This window comes from Antechinus flavipes, chromosome 3 (genome assembly GCF_016432865.1).
Source record: "Antechinus flavipes isolate AdamAnt ecotype Samford, QLD, Australia chromosome 3, AdamAnt_v2, whole genome shotgun sequence".
In the NCBI taxonomy this organism is placed as follows: Eukaryota; Metazoa; Chordata; class Mammalia; order Dasyuromorphia; family Dasyuridae; genus Antechinus; species Antechinus flavipes.
This window is the reverse complement of record NC_067400.1, coordinates 396092870-396114915: the sequence shown is the minus strand read 5'-3', so window position 1 is coordinate 396114915 and position 22046 is coordinate 396092870. Positions and strand designations below refer to the sequence as shown.

Below are 22046 nucleotides of genomic sequence, written 5' to 3'. Positions count from 1 at the left end.
ACAGCAATTTTAATAAACAGGTAAATGTGAACAAAAAAAAGTATCTTTATTCAATAATGATCATGTCATCTTCTTCAACAACATCGTCATAAGTGTCCATACCCTGAATTCCGTCCTGGATGTCTTGCGCCTCTATTTCCTTCAGAAGAAGTGGACCCAATCTGTCATGTCCAGCAATATAGCTCTCTTTAAATGAACATGTCTTGTCCAGGTAACCTGCTCGTAGTGCCTTGGCGACACAGCTGTCAGTAATTTTATCCCATGACTTCTTCGCCCAAGTCATGACTTCTTGCAGACAGGGCTTCACAAAGTTTCCACGCTGATTTCTTTCCATTCTATTTTCAATATAGTCATTGACTTCCATGCGCAAATGGTCCTTGAATGGCTTGTTTATTGCAATATCAAGGGTCTGGAGCTAGGCAGTCATTCCTGCAGGAATCATTACTTGATCTATTCTTCTCTCTGCAAGGAAGTTCTTCATTTCTTAAGCGCGGTGAGTGCTGGCTGAGTTTTTCTTTTATCCTCCATCATGCCCTCTCACTCCCACTTACATACCGGGTTTTTATGTTGTCCTGCCTCAGCTCTCCTCCGCAGCACTGCTCTCAATGGCGCCAGCAAGCAAATCACTGGGGAAGAACAGGATGACAAGCTCACTGCTGCAGCTCTGATTGGATGCAGCTTGGAGCGCGGCGTGCGTTTCACTGGGGAGGGGGGGCGGAATAGTGCACTCAGAGAGTCAAGATGATGAAGTTATGAATTATAGGAAGCAGAAAATTTTTGTGCAAATGTGTACAGGTAAAGAATAGTGTTGGGGAACTTGGGGGAAAATTAGTAGTCCAGTTAGTCTCAAAAGAAAGTAATGTGGAATAAGATTGAAAAGAGTTGGGAGGCAAGTTATTGAGAGCTTTAAATCATCAGATTGATACTTTTGTATTTTAATCCTAGAAGCAATGGGGAGTTACAGAAGGCTTATGAGCAAGAGAGGAACCTGGCCAAAAATGTTCCTCAGAAAGGTGGCTTTAGAAACTGGGTGGAGGATGACTTAAAGATTGGAGAGAATAGAAGCAGAAAGAACAGCCAAAGATCCTGAATTAAGATAATAGTTATAGGGAGGTGTTACAGAGACAACAGAGACAAAAGAACTGACAAGATTTATCAGCTGATTGGATAAGGAAATGAAGAAAAAAGAGTAGTCAAGAATAACTTTGAGATTACAAACTGGGGAACTGGGAGAATGGTGTCAAGAATAACTGATGTGGGACAGCTAGATAGCTCAGTGGATAGAACATGACCCTAAAGTCAGGAGGACCTAAATTAAAATTTGGCCTCATACACTTCACACTTTTAACTGTCTGACCTTGGGCAAGTCACTTAACTGATATACACTATTGATTAGAGAAATGCTAATTAAAACAACTCTGAGGTACCATCTCACATCTATCAGATTGACTAGTATGACCAAAAAGAAAAAAAAAAAAGAAAATGATAAATGTTAGAGAGGATGTGGGAAAATCGGAAAACTAAATGCAGTGTTGGTGAATTTATGAACTGGTCCAACCATTCTGGACAGCAATTTGGAACTGTGCATACCATTAGTTTCAGCAATACCACTTCTAGGTCTATATCCCAAAGATATCCAAAAAAGGGGGAAAGATCTATTTGTACAAAAACAATGACAGTTCTTTTTGTGATGGCTAAGATTTGGAAATCAAAGGAAGGCCCATCAATTGGGGAATGCCTAAACAAGCTGTGGTATATAATTGTAATTGAATATGATTATGTTATAAGAAATGACAAGCAGAACGACTTCAGAAAAACCTAGAAATGATGCAAAGTGAAGTGAACAGAACCAGGAGAACATTATACACATTAGCAACAATATTGTTCGATAAAGAGCTATGAATGATTTAGCTATTCTCAGGAATACAATGATCTAAGACAATCTCAGAGGATGCATGAAGAAACATACTATCCACCTCCAGGAAAATACAGACTGTGAAGCATGCTATTTTTCCACTTTCTTTTTCTTTTGAGTCTTCTTAACCAAAAAAGACTATATAGGGATGTTTCACATGATTAAACATGTATAACATATCTGATTGCTTACTATCTCAAGGAGGGGGAGGGGAAAGAAGAAGAGATAGAATTTAAAGCTCAAAACGTTAAAATATATATATATAAAATTTGTTTTAATATGTCATTGTGGGAAAAATAAAATATATTTTTAAAATAAAAGGACTTTTCTTTCAGAGGTAGAAATAGAAATTTAATAGAATATGCTTTAACAAAAATAAAATGCTTTGCATATATGTCTAGGAAAGTCATGTGATTCCATGATTTGTAATTATTAATCTTGAAGCAAAAAAAAAAGGAATTGTTATTCCTTTTATTCCATAAAAAGTATGTTGCATTTTTCACAGACACAGTTTAAATCATGATTGTTGTTCTTTTTTAGTCACTTTCAGTCATCTCCAACTCTTCAAGACCCCATTCGGAGTTTTCTTGGTAAAGATACTAGAGTGGTTTGCCATTTTCTTTTCCAGATCATTTTTACAGCTTAGGAACTGAGACAAATAGGATTAAGTGACTTGCCCAGGAGTTGTCACAGCTATTAAGTATCTGAGACCATATTTGAATTCAGGTCTCCCTGATGCCAGCTTTGGCACTCTATTACTGCATTACCTGTCCTCAAATCATCTTGTATCAAATTATTTGTCTACATGTTTTGGCCCAAAATGAGATGTAGATTCTTTGAAAACAAAAACTTTGTTGTTATTTGTTTCTAAGGTGCAATGTCTTAAACAGAATAGGTATTTAATAAATATTTGTTGGATTAGATTCATTGAATTGACAGAAAGAGGGAATTTGAGAAGACTGTCTCCAAGAGAAAAGTTTGTTTTTGAAACTTGAGGTGATTATACACACAGAGGATACTCAGTAAACAGTTTAAAATGCTCAATGTAGAACAGAGCCGTATGTTTCTTTATCCCTTCTTTTGGTTCTTATAGTTTACCAAATCAATGAGCATGGATACATTTTATAATTTCACAAATATTCATAATCTAATTTTCCCAAAGTTAGAGTAATATAGGATTCCTTCCTGTCCATTGTATGATGAAGAAATGATTAATGGTTTATAACATCAACTTTGAGGTGTATAGTAGAAGAAAAAAATAAGAAGTCTTCAAATAAGGAATGAAGGTGTCCTTTAGCTCTTTTCAAATACTCTAAAGATTTATTCTATATTATAATGTTTATCATATATTAACACAAAAGACACTTAAAATGACATACAACAATGGACCTTTATGTGTCAGCAAGAGAACTAGGAATAGAAAATGAGTTTTATAGCCACTGTTCTGCCCTCTAAGCAATACATACTTAGCATGAGAAAAGATTTGTTGGGTTAAAACTTTACCAAAATAGTCATGAGCTTGTAAGAGTCAAGAATCATCACCTCTCTGGTAGGGAAATAGCTGAACACAATGCAGTGTTCATGAGAGCTCTGAGTAAATATCCTTTGATGCTGACAAAGACATCTCTTTTCTTTAAACCAGACTAGAAAAGAAAAATCGGCTGAATGGTGGAAAAAACATTATCATAACACCTATCATTGAGTGAAAATGCATTTGTGAGCAAATCTGATCCTGCCTGGCAACTGTTTCTAGGCAAAAGGTGGCAGAGAGCCAACTGCTGCAAATGTCTCACAGTAGGCTTTCATCTTCAGTTGAACAACCCATACAGGATTGATATCTTCTTTGGATTATTTGGGTCCCATTTTATAAGGTAAAATATTTTTTAAGAACTGTTAGATATTAAATTCTTTACCTTTTATTGACACAATAAAGTAGGAAATTTTTTTTTTACTTTTTGCTCCTTGCTATGAGTGTATCATTACTAAATATTTCTAACTACATAAAATACAGTGGCTTAATGTTTTAAAAATTTAACATGTATATCCCTCTTTTTCAAGCTGGGAAGCACACTCTCAAAAAAAAAAAAATCACCAATGTTCTAATACTTCAAGACCCAGAGTAGTATATCACACTAGTAGAATAATATAACAATACCTTTTAATTCATAACTTGAAAGAACATGTTGTGTCTCCATCCATCTCTATTCTTGACCTATATTCTCCTCTTCTCTCTTCTTCCTTTCTTTTCCTTTATAGTTCCAATGCCCTGACCCAGCTCTGTACACACACACACACACACACACACACACACACACCAGTGCTGACAGCAGTAAAATAAAAGTTTCTGAAGGAAAGAATGAAGGTACTATGCCAGAGTAAAAAACAGAGAGGCTCTATTGTGGGTAATTGTGGAATTAGTGTCCAACCAGAAAAAATGGCACTTAAGAACTTTGGTGAATGTGATGGACAATACTTTTTTTGATACCAGTTGGCATCAATCCCATTTTTTTCCCTGAAAAAATAAAGCACAATTTTTCTATGGTTATGTCATGTTAAATATTAGCATGTATATGTAAATATCAATATGCACGCATATCCATTTATATATGTAGGGTCAATGTAGCATAATGGATAGAATGGTAGACTTGGAAGATGGGTTCAAATTATACCTCTAATATTTCTTGGGCAATACATGTGACCCTAAATAAGCCACAAGCTCCCTATCCCTCTGGCTGCTCCTTAGGGGTTAACTCCCAAGTCATAGGAGATTAGTGAAAGGAATTGTCACATTGACAGTTTCCCACAAGGAAAAAATCACAGATCCTTTGCATTTTCGTATGTAAATAACAAACAGGATCAAAACATATGTGATTATATCATCTTGAACACAGAGTCAAAATTCTGGAACTTGCCTAGTTCTGACACAAAGTATGTGAATGGTCAGCAAGATATGCATATTTTGATATTTCCCATATGTTTTCTCTATGATGAATCTATCCTTTGTACTTTGTAAAGTTCAACACTTTTAAACTATAATTAGTGCACTTAAAAAAGGAACTGATTTTAATTTTATGGAAGTTCTCTCATTCTCTTTTAATATGAGTAAAATGTTCTTAAACCTACACGTTCCCCAATTAATTGTCTTCTAATTTTAATTGTGTTGGTTTTGCTTGAGTTTTTAAAATCCCATGTAATCAAAATTGTTTTCTTTCTTATTCCTCTAATTTATATAACCTAGAGTGCTAGCCTGGAGTCAGGAGGACCTGAGTTCAAATACAAAGTCAGACACTTTATAACTATATCATCCTGGGCAAGGGTCTTAACCTCTATTTGCCTCAGTTTTCTCAACTGTAAAATGGGAATAATATCAGCACCCTACTTCCCAGGATTATTTTGAGACAATAATATTTGTAAAGTATACTATTTGTAAATAATATTTGTAAAGTATACAAATGCTAACTATTATTTTCATATATAAGTCATCTAATGAGTAATGTTGTGATAAAAATTAAACTGAGGCACTAGCTCTGAGTAGTCAATTTATTAGCAAAGCACAAATTTGCCAGTAAGCAGGGTGTCAGAGTCTTCTGAGAAAACTAGACTCTGAGTGAGGGCTGACAGATCATTCTTAAAGACAGAAGAGGGAGGATGCAAAAAAATAGAAAGCATCATCAAAGATGGGAAAGAAAATGCAATTAGGTGCAAAGTCAGAAGCAGGTGTGAGGAATAATATGATTAGCTGGAAACAGGGAAGCAACAATCCCTTCTTCCATCTTGATTGATTTAGTTCCCCTGCAAGAATAATAAATAATAAATCTAATTTGCAAGTACTGCTAGTGGTCTTAGAGATAACAGGTGTTTTTTTTTTTAAATTAAAGTGATTCATAGGTATAAGAAAGAAGCTAGGAAGCCTCTCAGAGCAAAGAAATCAACCTTCATTAAAAGAAACAAAGGTTGTGATCTACAATCCACTCTATATGGTCTGAGACTCTGAGACACAAGGTTCAGCTACTAATGGTTCTCTTGATTCATACATGGTGCAAACAGAATAGTTATACTGCAAATGGTCAGTGTCCTTTTACAAGTTTTTGGCTCATGGCAGCTCATTACATTTTAATATAAAGATGATTAATTTGCTTACACACTTTTTAATGATTATAATTATACACCTTAGAACAGCTAACATAGGAATTTCCTTGGGACTAGATCATAGTTTAACAATGGACAGGTTTTCCCTATGTCTATATTTCTATAAATCACCCAGTTACTTTTTATTCTATCAAAATAATGACAGCTGATAAAAGACTATTAAACAAGGCATTCAAGGCATTGATTATTGATCTTTCCCATATTGTTAAGGGAAATAACTTTAACTCAGAGAAGACAATTAAACCCATAAACTTTTGAACTTAATTCAAAGACAAAAAACAATATGATTTAGGCATTTAAAATATCAGCAATGATATCAAATAGAATCAATTACAAAATAGAATCAATTACAAAATAGGATCAATTTTTGTTTTCTCATTAAATCAGATATTGATTATCCCAAAGCTTCTTGTTGTCACAGGATTATTGCTTTCTATTTAGCCCATTCAAATTTTTAGGGAATTTAGTGCTCAGGCACAGTTTACCATAATGGTCAACTGTCCTAATATTTTAATTCTCCTTGCCCTTCTTCTCTTCATTTCATTTAATACTATATTTTCTATCTTCCCATTTATTCTTTCCATGTACCTTTTTCCTTATAACTAAGTCATTATTTTCTCAGAGACTCTACTTGGATTCATTATGGAGCTTCTTTCTCTGGTGGGCTTCTCAGTCTTACATCAGTCTATTACAGCCCAGCTTCTTAAATTGTCTTCTGTTGCTACGTTATGCTCTTCTCCAATGTTTACAAGCTTTTCTTTTCAGTTACATAACTTGTCTTTACTCAGATATCTGTAAAAATTCTGCCAGTATTTGACCTTGGACTGGATAAAGGATTTTTGAGCTACTTCTCTTTGATTCTCTTAATCATTGCATCTACTGTTGAGATGTGTGTGGGGTGTGGGGATTTAGGCTTCTCCAGGTCCTAATGCAACACTATCTTCTCACAATTCTTCTATCTTGTGCTTTTCATATTTTTAATGAGTTTCAAAATCCCCATCTAACATTTTGAGAGATAGCCATTATACTGCTATTGTATATTTAGTCCTGTAGATGATATTCCTCTCATTCTCTTCCCAATATGGTTTAAATTTCTTCCACAAGATCTCTATGTTAAAAATCTTTCCATTTCATGTTAACTTTAAGATTATGAGTATCTGGCATAACTATCTGTTTAAAACTATAGTTCTTAATTAATGATAGCAGACATTTATATAACACTTTTTTTTAATTATATGTTTTTATTTACAACTTATATGCATGGGTAATTTTACTGCATTGACAATTACCAAACCTTTTGTTCCAATTTTTCCCCTCCTTACCCTCATCCCCTCCCCCAGATGGCAGGATTTAACAATACATGTTTAATATGTTAAAGTATAAATTAAATACAAGTATACATCTCCAAACAGTTATTTTGCTGTACAAAAGAATCAGACTTTGAAACAGTGTACTATTAGCCTGTGAAGGAAATCAAAAATGCAGGCAGACAAAAATATAGAGATTGGGAATTCTATGTAGTGGTTCATAGTTATCTCCCAGAGTTCTTTCGCTGGGTGTAGTTGGTTCAATTCATTACTGCTCTATTGAAACTGATTTGGTTCATCTCAATGCTGGAGATGGTCACATCCATTAGAATTGATCATCATATAGTATTGTTGTTGAAGTTTATATAACACTTTTAAGATTTGCAAAGTGCTTTACAAACATCATCTCATTTCATTCTCTACAACTCTGAGAGATGAGTACTATGATTATACACATTTTACAGATGAGGAAACTGAGGCAAACAGAAATTAAGTCACTTGCATAAGGCTACACAGATGCTAGTATCTGAGGCAAGATTTGAATTAAAGTCCTCTTGACTCTGAGTCCAGCACTCTATCCACTAAACTATGAAAATAAAGTGTATTTTTATGGACAGTGTTACATTTGCAACTGGGTCACAGTGAATAGAGCAGCTGACCTGAAGTCCAGGATGTGTGTTCAAATGTGAATTCAGACATTTAATTGCTATGCTACCCTGGTCAAGTCACAACCCAGTTTGCTTCAGTTTCCTCACCTATGAAATAGCTTATATATAGATCATAGCACCTATATCCCAAGCTTATTGTGAAGGTCAAATAAGAAAATCGTAAACGCTTACTATAATGTGCGGTCCCTAATAAGCTCTATGTAATTGCTAATCATCAATATTGTTGTTATTATTATCTTGGTAGAAATCATTTCATTTGTAATGGTCTTCTGTCACCTGTATAATTTATTTACTGAATTCTTAAAGCTATTATCAAATCTGTATTTATCTTACAAGAATTTTTCATCTGCTAGTTTTTAGAGGATGAAGAGCTTCTGGTGTATGATTGTAGATGCCTGATCATGTCTTCCTAGGTGTCTGGTAGGTGATCAATTTTTATTACCAGCAATGATATATTGCATAGTTTCTTCTCTATCACTGTATGATTTGTATCAATCAATAAGAACTCCGTCATTACCTTTCTGTATACATCTGACGGCAATAATCTAATTTTGTATTGCTCTCATAATTTGTTCAGTGTTTCTTTGTTGCCATATTGTTGGTTAATTTCATGTAGCTATCACTTTTAGAATGCCTTTAGATTCTATCCTTGGTGGGCAGAAGCAGCTACACCCAAAGAAAGAATACTGGGAGATGAATATAAATTGATTGCATTTTTGTTTTTCTTCCCGGATTATTTATACCTTCTGAATGCAATTCTCCCTCTGCAACAAGAAAACTGTTCGATTCTGCACATGTATATTGTATCCAGGATATACTGTAACCTATTCAACATGTAAAGGACTGCTTGCCATCTGGGGGAGGGGGTGGAGGGAGGGAGGGGAAAAATCGAAACAGAAGTGAAAGCAAGGGATAATGTTGTAAAAAATTACCCTGGCATGAGTTCTATCAATAAAAAGTTATTAAAAAAAAAAAGATTCCATCCTTGGGTCTTAACCATTATGTAGGTTTTGTTCAAAGATAAATCACTTTTAGTTACATTCAATAAATTCAGTGGCCTACACCTAAGTCTTACTATTTACTCTGTGACATGAAATGTCTAATTTTCCATTGGTTCATCATGGGTTTTGAGATGTTATCCTCTTCCTTGCTGAGGAGTATTTGGTCATTTTTCTGTAACTGCCTTATCGTGTTAAACCTTGTGTTTCTTAACAAGTCTGACCAAATCCCAATTGTCAGCCATTTTGCCATATCAAAGTATACCTTTCAACTAATATTTCATAGTTGTTAATTGCTTTAATGTGTTCTTCCATTAAGCTATGACTTCAGGTAGCCTTTTAATACCCACAGCCTCAGCTATGGAAGCTTGTCTAGAGAAGTACAAATTATTTATAAATATTACCTTTATCTCTTGGTTCAACTTGCTCTCCAAATTCAAAAGCAAATTCTTCTTTGGAACTCATTAAGATTTACAAGACCAAATGGCATTTTAGAGACACAACATTGGAAAAGTTCTTGTGAAATGAGGTGGTAAATTGTTTAATATGCTTTTTGGTAGAATTTTAATTAGATGCAATATGTATATGAAGTGGTTAATGTAATGTTTTGGTAAGACTCTTTTTTTACCTTGCAAGTCACACTTAGTTCTACTCAGGAGAGATGATAAGGAGGGATGTCTTTAAGGGGAGACATAGGTACAGTCTAGGGCAAACCCTTAGCAGATTTAAACTCTCCCTGGTGGATGCCATGTTTTATATTTCATGAATTAGCTAACCATGGTCCAACAGCCAGGTGCTAGCCACTACCTATTTTTGTGCAGTTAACAGATGAGAGTGGTTTTTACATTTTTAAATTCAATAAAATTTTATTTTTGTGTGTAAAAATTATCCATACCTTGTGGGCATACAAAATAGGTAGTAGTCCACATGTGACCTAAGGTTATATTTTGCAGACTTCTGTTTTATACTGACAGTGTTATATTGTGGTGTATTTTAAATAGTGAGCAGATTTCCCAGGGACACAATCACTCTAGCTTTTCTGCTATGCTTGTATCTCCAGTATTTTATATATTTGCAGCATATGACTAAGCCATCAGTGAGGAAATTAGGCAAAAGCTTTGGGATATTAAAAAAGGTAGTGTAAATATTATGATGTTTTATAGTGGCTAATTAAAAATTATTGAATCAATTATAATTGCTCTATGTATACCTCTTTCTGATCGATTGTTTTTGTTTTTCAGCCAATATACTGTTTTTCCTGTGTTTATAGGTTTTATAAATACTACAAACTATGAATGTTTGTAATATAATGGGTCTATATTCAGAAGTGTCACTAATTTATCACTAATTTATCATATTTTGGTAACAAATATGTGATACCTTCTGTTAAGAAAGATGAATGAGGCTCACATGAGACGAAGCAGGTTTGCTAATAATCTATGCACTACTAGGAAGCATTTGAGCCTATGATTAAGGATTTCTCCTGACCCTGTTGCTTTCTAGTTTTGCAGGAAAAAATAAAATATCAGTAACTTCCCTTATGTAACTATACTGTTTTTATTACATTCAAGCTACACAAGCTTTTTGTTTCATGTTTAATCCAACACCTATTTTTTCTTTTGAGAACTTCTTTAACCAGTCAGAAAGTTATCAAGTTCTCTAATATTTTTGTTTTTGTTTTTTGCTCTATTTATTACAGCATAGATTGATATTGAATTGTTTATCTCATTCTTTGGGCTTCTTCAGTTCCTTCTATCACCTTGAACTTGCAGCTTTTGCTTTTAGGTGGGACAGAGACAGCTAGGGGGCATAGTAGATGTCTGAATGTCTGGTCCCTGGGTGTTTGGTAGCCTGCCTCAGACATTTAGTGATTCTATCTTAACTATCCTGTTGCTCATTTTCTTCATTTTCAAAATGAAGTCTTTCTTACAGAATAGGCATAAAGATCAAATAAGATTATTGTTGTATTAATTTAAATTATCAAGAATTTCTGTTTTATATAGTTTTATGTATAGATATTTTTCTGGATTCCACTCTACTTCTTTTTCATTTCTTTAAATTGGGCAATGGGCAATGATACAAGATTTGTTACTGTGCATAATGACTAGGTACTGAGATAGCCCTTTGTTTCCCCCCCTAAGGTCCTTATTGTGGCAAGAAGCAGAGAACATACTTTTCTGTGCAGGTAATGATATATTTTGCACTCTGTCAAATATTGTGGAAGAATATATTTGTTCATGATATTTAAAACATATACCATCTATTATGTATCACCTGTTTTCATTTATTTGGTTTCTTTGTTAGATGCATGCCATCATACTAAAAAAGATCTCTGTCTCTGTTTCTGTTTTTTTCTCTCTCTGTCTCTCTGTTTCTTTCTCTCCTTTTTTTTCTCAATTTGTCTCTTTCTTTCTGCCTATCTGTCTGTCTCTGTCTCTGTCTGTCTCTCTCTTTCTATGTCTCTCTCTGTCTTTCTCTCTCCCTCTCCCTCTCTCCTCTCTTTCTCTGTCTATTTCTCTCTCTCGTTCTCTCTCTCTTCCTCCATCTCTCCTCTCTTTCTATGTCTGTCTCTTTCTCTCCCTCTCTCTTTCCCTCCCTCTCTCCTCTGTCTGTTTCTACCTATCTATCTATCAATCGTCTATTTCTTTCTCTCTTCCCCTCTATCATTCCAGTCAAAGCAGAGAGGTATTGGAGTTAAAATTGATTTTTAAAAAAACAACACTTTTTTTTTTTCTTTTTTGGCCATGACTGAGAATTTCTTTTGGTTGATTATCCATATTTGTTGAGTTTCAGATTTGTTGCTTTTGCTGCTATTGTCTTTCTAATGGGAAAGGATATAGGAGGGAGAAGTTTTTGTTAATTAAAAATTAATCAATCAATAAATATTTAATTTAAAAAAGAAATTCTAGTCAAAAGTCTGTCTATCTTTTTTTCAAAATCATTTGAGACATCAGCACTAGTTTAATCTTCTCTTTCATTCTTAAGTAGAACTTTTGGAATTTATCTTGTGCCTTCAGGTTCTTCTATTTTTTTCCTCTTCAGATTTAAATAACTTTTCAGTTTTCATTCTTATTTCATATAATCTGGACTTATAAATAAAGGTTATTTCTTACAATTGATCCTTAATTGATGTATGGAATATCCCAAAATTCTAAATGCAATTTTAAACTATTAAAAATGCATGAAGAGTTTTGGAATACCTTGTGTAACTTGGACCTCAAAGTAGCACTGGAGGGGGAAAAAAGCAGTATAAACATTTATAACAAAGCTTTGATCAAGGAAGGGTTTTATCCAACTACAAAGTATTCAGGAGCCAGCAGTAAACTAAAAATGGAAAAATATGGGAACAGATAAATAAAAATGGTGGAATAGGAGGAAAAAGTACAGTCTGACTCTTTCCCACCATTCAGATTTGTTGTTATTCTATTGTTGTTGTCTTTTTAATGGGGAAAAAAAGAGAGGAGGGAGAAATTTTTATTAATTAAAAATTAATCAATCAACATTTAATTTGATATTTCAACATTTATTTCCAATTTTGTTAAAATATATCTTCGGTCTATTTTGTTTACTTTTGATCATTTTAATGGTTGAAGCTATCTGTGCCAAACCATTTCCAGGAAGTATGCTGATGCTATTTCTTATCTGTTTTCAGTCTCTCCCTACTCCAGCCCATCCTCTAGCGATTCAACTGTCAAACTGATCTTCTAAAAGGCAGGTCTGATCATATCACCACCCAACCCTATCCCCCAATTCAATAAACTCCACTGGCTCCTTATTGCCTCCAAGATCAAATATAAAAATCCTCTGTTTGGCTTTTAAAAGCTTTAATAACCTGGTTCTTTCCTGCCTTTCCAATTTTCTTACACTTTTACTCTTTCCTATGTGCTCCAGTCAAATGACCATGGCCTCTTTAATTTTTCTCATCCATAATACTCCATCTCCTATATCTGTGCATTTTTTTTCTAGTTGTCTAAAATACCCGGAATTGTCTCACCCTTCATCTACTTCTTTGGCTTCCTTCCTGCCAGAAAAAAAAATCTTACCTTATAATAAGCCTTTCCTTACCTTATAATACCTTATAACAATAATATAATAAATCTATTGCTAGTGCTTTGCCTTTATTGGTTATCTCCCATTTATCTTGTATATATAAGCGTGTTTGTGCATAATTGTTTAAGTGTCTTATCCACCATTTCACTGAGTTCCTTGAAAACAAAGTCAATTTTTTTTGTTCATCTTTGTATCCCCAGTGCTTAGCACAGTATCTGGGCCAAAGAAGATGCTTAATTATTGCTTTTTTGATTTGACTTGTCTTCCAAAGTACTTCACTTTCTTTTAATAACAACTCCATTTTTTGTAACCCTGTATGGAATCTCATAACTGAATACGGGGGTCACAAAATTATGATTTATTATCAGTAAGTATTTGATTTGAATACCTATTTTATATATCTATATACTTAGGATCTTGTAAAAATTTCTCAGGTAAAGTAAGAGGGGTCACGAGTTACAAAAGTTTAAGAAGTCTTGTTCTGTGTCAGGCTAATTATCATCACAGTTCCAAAAAGGATTAGCCTGCAATCCTACTTTATCATACAACTATTTCTTAGATTCATAAGACCACTCATTCCCTCCAGGGTGCTAACTTAATCAACGAGATTAAGAGCTCAGATGCTCTATTTTTCATAATTCCCACTAAGTCTTCATAGCTGCCACAGAAGTCTCAGGATGCACAGAGTCCTCATTGTTCATCACCATAGCAGGCATTTTCTTATTTTGTTGTCACACTCTCCAACCCTGCCCCCATGGGCTGATGAAACTTCTGAAATACAACAGATATTTGGGATTTCCAACTTATCAAGAAGAAAAGAAGCTGCCTTTCTTCTTGTCATTTTAGCTTGTAATTCTTTCCCTTTTCTCCTTTTTTCCCTCTGGCTATCTTCCCATACAGACTTGAGCTGAAAAAATTAGTCACTGTGGTTTAGCTTTGGATTTCCCAAATACTGTTCAGACTCTGGTGTATTTGCTTGAACTTTATTGAAGTAATTCTAGGAGAGAGCCAGATTGTACTCTTTCCTTCTATTCTGCCATTTTTGTTTTTCTGTTTCCATATTTTTCCACTCTTACTGTACTCCTGGCTCCTGAATACCTTGTAGGGAGATAAAACTCTTTCTTGGCCAAAGCTTTGTGAAAAGTTTCCTTAAGAATTCATTCCCATTAGATAAAATGCTCCTTGGATTATATTTTCTTGATAAACAAGATTTAAGGTTGGGAATCAGAGAGGAAACAGTTGCTTACATGAAATTAAATGATATATGTAGATATATGTAAAGCTAGGAACTCAGTACTAAAGAGTTGATTTTCTGGACTACATGCTATGCCTTGTTAAGGGAAGTGCACCAGATTGAGGTAGAATAATCTGTGAATAAATTTATATTTGCTGTAACATCCAAGCCATTTCTGGATCTTATCAAATCCAATGCTTTAGAATCTAAAAGCGCACTGCTCAACCTCAAAGTCTACCAAACTCAGAGGTTTTTCTCAATTCCCATCTGCCCACAATTCTTCCTAATTCACAACTATTTCACTTAAATAATTGTGCAAAAGGTGGTTTAGAGAGGAGAGAAGTATATAGGTCAAATAAGAGCCTATTATAGTAGTACAGTCAAGAAGTAATAAGGGACTGAATTAAAGTAATGACTACAGGCATAGATAAAAAGGAATGGATGTGAGCTGTGTTGTAAATATATAGTCTACAAGAGTTGGCAATTGATTGAATGGCATAAGGAGACATTAATTAACAATTTTAAATGATTTTCTGGTACCCGGGAGAATGGTGGCACCCTCAACAGAAATAAAAAAATAGGAGCTTTGTTGGAGGGACAGGTTTCAAGGGAAAGAAAATGACTTCTATTTTCACATGTCAAATTTGAGATGCCAATGGTATATCTAGGAGAGAAGAAGTTAATAATAAATGAGTAGAGTTCAAATGAGTTTTCGCTATACATCGATCTGTATACAGTGAATGCTTAAATCCACTGAAGCTGAGGAAATCACAAAGGGAAGTGTAGAAAAAAAAATTGTCAAGAAAAGTTCTGAAGGGCACCTATGCTCCTGGGGCAGGAAATGGATAAAGATCAAAAGCAGAATACCAAGAAGCAAGTAATCAGGTAGAAAGAAAAAGAAAGCATGGAAGGCAAGGAAGGGAAAGAGTAATCAGGGAGAGGGAACCAGAGAGAAGGAAGTGTTAAAGGAGAGGTCAAGGAGGAAGAATAGGTCTAGGAAGAGTAATACAGAAGGAGAAATGGAAGGGTAAAGGATCGTAGTAAGAGGGGAATTTAAGAGTCAGATCTTGGAAGTAGCTTGTTTATGGGTAGAACTTCACAAGGTGTTGGGAGGTGTAAATGAGATAAGCTTATAAAACACTTTGCAAATCTTAAAATGCTATGTAAATATCATATTAATGTTCTATTTTGTAGAAAAAGGGGATTCTTAGGAGGAAATGTTCTCATTGTAGAATATGTACAGAAGGGAAATTTGTAAAGAAAAAAAGTTTTTTGAAAATGTCCTTCAATGCCAACCAACACCACAAAGCAACACTAAAAAGTGCCAGAAACAACATTTGAATAAGATTGATTTTTATTCTCATTACTATATTTACTACTACTCAGGTAAAGGCCCTTAGACTTTCTGTACCTTTATATATCCAGGTATAAGCTAGAAAAGTCTGCTAAATCACTTGCCAAGATGTCATCAGGACAATTGATCTTATGTGAGAGATTTGGAAGAAACTTCAATTACTTGCCATCTGCTGAAGTTCTTGCTGCCAAAAAACACAGCAGCTAATAACTTCTTGACTATCTTTCCTTAATGATAATTTAATTCTTCAGGAGTTGTAGGAAGCAAAAAAAGGGGAATTATATTCTGGATCTTATTCTTGATAAAATGAAAGAATGTTGCTTAAGATGGAAACTAAGGAGGAGCAACAATCCAGATCACATCTGAATCTTGTTTTCAATTCCTTATGTCCCAATTTAGGAAGGACATTAATTATCTGGAAGAAGGCAGCTTGAATATTGAAAAGGCTTTTAAAGACTATATTATATAAAAATGTATTGGAAGAACTGGGGATGTTTAACCTGAAGAAGAGAAGGCAAAAGGGGGACATGAGAGTATTGTTCTCTAGTATTTAAAGGGCTTCCATTTGAGAAACAAATGCATTTTTTTCTGTTTGACCAAAGAGGACAGAACAAGGAATGATAGACTGAAGCTTCAAATAGGAATATTTAGAATTAAGGTTTGAAAAACATTTCTATTATCAATTATTCAGAAATGGAATAAATTAACTCAGCAGAATAGTTGTTTAAGCAGTGATTGGAAAATGACTTACTGGGTATATTCAGAGGGTATTCTTTTTGGCACAAGATTTCTCTTAGCTTTGAGATTTTGTTATTGTTCACCCTACAAATACAAACCAAATACCTTTGTTCACCCTACAAATACAAACTGTGTCCTTCATAGAGAGAGAAAGTAAGATCTCAAATATTTGGAATTTTGGGGAAATGTCATTTTGGCTGGCTAAATTTTCCAGACAACTGAGGATTGACTTCACAGGCTTTTTTAAAATTTGACTTTTTAAAACTTTTTTTAAAATGAAAATAACTCTAAAATATGCTATAAATTTTCAAATCTTCTTGAAAAGTTGGTCAGTCAGTTCATAAACATTTATTAAGTCCTACAATGTACACACTTTACTAAGCACTGGATATACAAAGAAAGAGAGTCTCTGTTCTCAAGGAATTCAATGCAATTCAATGCAAACAACTATATAAAAAGCTAATTACAGAATAAATTGAAGATGATCAACAGAAGGAAGCCATTAGAACTAAGGGGGATTGGGAAAAACTTCTCATAGAATAGGGGATCTTTGTTGGGACATGAAAGAAGACACAAGAGATGAGGAAGTAGAGCATTCCAGGCAAGGGGAATAGCTATTTCCTTCTTCAGTTCATTTTCCACATGAGGAAACTGAGGCAAAAGGGATTAAATGATGGTCCAGTGTCACATACCTAGTAAATGTCTGAGATCGAATTTGAACTCAAATCTTCCACTATCCATTCTGCCATTGAGTTGCCAAATAGCAGCTATTATATAAATGCTCATTTTCTTTACTTTCCCCCCTTCCCATATATCATTGTGGGACAGGCTATTGTGATTCATAGACTTTTAAAACTGAAAAGGACTTCAGCAGTCATTTACTCTAACTCTCTCATTGAATCAGTAAGGAAGCTGATACTTCTAGAAGGAAATTGGTCCAAGATCCAAGAAGATTGGAACTCCATCCATTTGATTTATGAATTCATATGAGCATCATTCACTATAGCTGATAACTTGTTGATTTGTGCTTAGATTTGGGAGTCCATTTTGTCTTTAGGACTTAAGACCTCAGTTCATTAAGTATACAATAGCAAAACTTTCTTCATGATTTAGCTCACACTGAGGTACCTATTCCCCACATGGGTACATGCCCCAACAGTGTTATTTTCACCATCAGACCCCTCTTCTGTGTCCTACCTTCACACACACACACACACACACACACACACACACATCATTGTATCAGCACAACCACATCTAATTAAAATAGACCAGGGTGCCATGAGGAGCCAACTGTACAATCACTAGATTTGTTGCTAAAATTCCTAGTTACAGAACTGTGCTATGAGGCTAAAAGCTAAAACTAAGAATTATTCTTTAGTAATCATTAAAGATATGTTAGAGCCTAAGGGACTAGCTAGCTTTAGTACAGGGGCCTTTGTGACAGATATTTTGGAGGCTTTTTTTCACTTGCTTCTATGTCTAGGTCTGTGTTTTGGCTGATGTTACTGGAATTTTGAACTGTGAATTAATGAGATGTTACTATGATCACTTTGGTTAATTATTCACTTAATCTTCCCTGGTAAATACCTTTAAATTAATTATAAATCAGAACTTGGTGTGCTGTTATTAAAAAAAAATAGTTCTGGAATGCAAGACTAAAGAATTTTTAAAAAGACAAACCATTTATTTATTGAAATTGGAGTTGGAGGTATGAAATAGAAATACAGACATGATCCAAAGTTAAGTCTATTATCTACTGAAATAGAAGGAATTTTTCAAAAATATATTCTTATCCTATAATTACATATCTTTTTACATATTGTGGTGGTAATGGTATCATTCTGTCATTTCAGTCATGTCCAACTCTTTGTGACAACCCCATTTGGGATTTCCTTGGTAAAGGTACTAGTGGAGTGTTTTGCCATTTCCTTCTCCAGATTATTTTATAGAACAGGAAAATGAGGCAAACAGGATTAAGTGACTTTCTCAAAGTTACTTAGCTAAAACTCTGAGGTTGCATGTGAATTCAAGTCTTTTTGACTCTAGGTCCACCACTCTGTTATACTACCTAGCTGCCCCTATATTGTTGTACTCCACCATTTTTTGTTTTTGTATCCGCAGCACCCAGGATAGTGTCTTGCACATAGTAAGTAGTTGATAAATGTTTGTTAAATTATGTTCAGGGATCTATATAATTGGCCCCAATGCCCCTTTTCAACCTCATCCTTACTTTGATAATCTGATACTTAACACACATGTGGTCATATGGCATGAAGTTGGCTTTGAGTTGTTAAACTAAAACAAGGTTTAGAAAAGGGGGTAGGGTAAAGATAAGGTGAAGGGGCAAAGGTGGAAGTTAATTAATGGATTGATGTTAGAGAGACTGCCAGGGAAACTGGAGCATGGAGATGGGAATAGTGCGGTTCAGTGGGTAAATACCACAGGCCTAATAAAGTTAAAAGCATGCTACAGGAGTTTCTTTCCTCATAGCTGACCTGCTTTCTCTTGTCCTTTTTGCCAGCTATATTGATTGGGGAAAGAATGTGGGGGAGAGTAGGAATGTAATGGTATCATAAACAGAGGAAGTGACTAGCAAGGTTTGGAGGGGGATGGGGCTATTTGTAGGAATATATTAAATGGAAATTGACTGTCCCTCTCTTTTTCATGAACTACATATACATAATTAATAGGTACTTTGTCTCTCATTTCTGTACCAAAATCAATTTTCCATTTACTTGAAATCATCACACTAAATGTATTGGTGGTGCCATTATAAATCTCAAGAGTTATAAATCACTGAAAAAGACAGAGAGAGTAGCCAACAAGAAAACCACCAAGAAAACACAGGAAAAACATAAAAAAGAGAATAGTTTAGATAGGTTATTAAAAAGGCTATGAAAGAGAATAACGATCTGTAAAACATATTTTATACCCAATCCTCCTTAATTTTCAGACTCACTAACTTTATCTAAGCCATTCTCATCTTGCATTTGGATTATTAATGCAACTACTCAGTCAGTTCCTCTACTTTTAGGCTTCCTCATTCCCCTTTATTATTCACATAATAGCTAGATGCATATTTTTTCAAACATTTTTATTTATCAGATGAAGAACAATCAGTGGCTCCCTATTACCTCTACTTCTCTTCTGAAATCTAGAGTCTCCACACTGGCCTTCAAAAAGAACACCCTCTTCTCTTTTCTGTGATAACAAATAATATGATAGCTTAAACTCACCAGTAGGCACTTTTTTCTAGAAATGTGACAGCAAATAGATTTCACTTTCATGACACTGAACTGTTCTCTTCCTACCTAATTTATTCTTTCTGATGGGTCCATAGTCATTTTCTGAATCCTAGACATGGGTGTCCCCTAAAACTCTGTCCTGGGACTTTCTCTTCTCTTTCTATACTCTTCTTTATTTCATCCTTCTTTATATAGATAATTTCCCAACGCCTCTATCTTACATCACCAAGTGTCTTCTGGGTATCTTCACTTGGATCTCCCATAAGCATCTCAAATGAAACATGTATGTAATAGGACTTATCTTCTCCTTCCTCCTCAAAATAACCCTTCCTCCTTCAATCTCTATTGTATCTGTTGAAGAAACCCAAGTCGTCTCAGTCATGAAATCATACTTAACTCTCTTCTCTCCATTATCCCCCACATATCTAATTAATTGTTAAGACTTGAAAATTCTGCTTCTACAACATATTCAACTCATAGGAATAGGTTTAAGCCTCTGTAACCTTTAGCCTATTATTCCCTACTATTATTTCACCTATATTTACTGTTTTTATAGTCATCAAGGCTTACACCTCAAGATCAGTGAGGTAAAACAATGAATAGGGAGCACAAGGCTTGGAGTTGGAAGACCTGAGATCAAATTCTGCCTTAAACGCTTAATTAGCTGTGTGTCCCTGAGAAACTTAATCCATCAATTTCAACTTCTTTAGATTGGAGAAAATGATAGCACCTCCCTCCCAATACTGTTGCTTGGATAAGAGATTTTATAAAGTGCAAACTTTAAAGTGCTATATAAATGCTATCATTATTATGCTCAATTCTGCTTACATACTTTACACACACATATCCAATTTATTGTTAAATTTTAAAGTTTCTACCTTCATGATGTTTCCTCTCCATTCACACAGCTACCACCCTAATGAAAGCCTCATTGCTTCTCCTGGATTAACTTCCTACTTGTTCTCCATAATTCCAGTCTCTTCTTTCTCCAAATTTATCCTACACCCAGGTAATAAAATAACCTTCCTGAGGGACAGGTCTAATCTCACTTTCTGCTCCAAAAATTTCCTTATTGTTTTGAGAAGCTTATGGGACTGCTATATAAAGCCCTTCCTACACTGTTTCCCAGTTTTATTTCACGTTACTCCCCTTCACATGCTTCTTTATTCTGGCCAAGGAAATGATTTACTAGCAATTTCCTGATCTTGACATTCTTCTGTCTCCATGCATTCATGCAAGTCTGGAATATACCACTTCCCTTTGAAGGAAGAAATCATTATGGAGAGCAGGACCTCTTTTCCTCATCACTCACAACAACCACTGATCATCTGCCACTCACAGTCAGAGACTCAGAAACCCTCAAAGCAATAGTACCTCCTTTGCTAGTTCTAGTTCCACAATTCAATACTTGGAGCCAAGATCCAAGAAGCAACCCCGGTGGAAGGGAGGTCAGCCATTCCTATTAACCACACATGGGGCAGACAAGCTATCTCATTGGAAGGCTCAAGGCGCCTTGAGGGAGAGCCAGGAGGCAACAGGTGCCAGGCACTTGGCAAACCACCATCTATACCCCCATCCCTTCTTTGATTCTAAAAGCATCCGTCCTGGGACCCTGAACCCAAGAGCCTTGAGAATAATAATAATGCTTTCAACCCAATGCTATTAGACATCATACTGGGAAGCAACTCCAGGGGATATAAAGCCTGGCAATGCTCTTGCAATCCCAACTAGTGAAGACTTGGAAAATCAAGTTCTAGCCATCAAAGTCTTAGCCTCTCTCAAATGGTTCAACAGTGTAAATTTGATATAATTTTATCAGTGGAAATGGCATTAAAGAAGCATTAACATCAACTATGTTAATCCCTTTTGTTAAGGATTGTGGGACTTTTCCATTTGATTTGCAGCTGGAACCTTCCATGTGTGTTGTTTTCTCTATTAGAATGTGAGATTCTTGAGAGTAGAGACTGTCTTACTTTTCTATTTAGATCCCCAGTCCTGTGCATGTGGTGAGTGCCTAATAAAGGCTTTATTCATTCCTTCCTCAGAATCCTTATTTTCCTTCAATGTGATACTTTCACTCAAGGCTCCCAGTTTTCCCAGTTGTGAGTGCCTTTTTCTCCTTCAAGTTTCCATGTATATTGAATCAGTATGCATCTTTTCATTTCTCCAGTACTCAGCCTCTAGCCTTGGCTTAATAGGTGCTTGATAAATATTCCACTGAATTGAATTCACACTACTCTATCACTGCCTTCACTGCCATTTTTTTTCAATTTCATCTCTTGTTAATATGTGTGTGGTCTTATCCCACAATTATCATTGTACATATGTTTCTGAGTGCTGTCCAATGTTCTATCTTGTCCTCTCTACTGACCTTTTGACTTCTAA

The 22046-nt window shown here is 35.0% G+C and overlaps 1 protein-coding gene across 1 annotated transcript in view; it reads left to right on the top strand.

The window, feature by feature from the left end:
* Positions 1-3433: 3433 nt before the first annotated feature.
* Positions 3434-22046, top strand: part of C3H2orf88 (chromosome 3 C2orf88 homolog) — a 49712-nt gene continuing 31099 nt past the window's right edge. The window contains exons 1-4 of the mRNA XM_051986010.1: positions 3434-3786; positions 8393-8459; positions 11179-11222; positions 12690-12752. The gene's annotated coding sequence lies outside the window, so the exon portion shown is untranslated. The remainder of the gene's footprint in view (positions 3787-8392; positions 8460-11178; positions 11223-12689; positions 12753-22046) is intronic.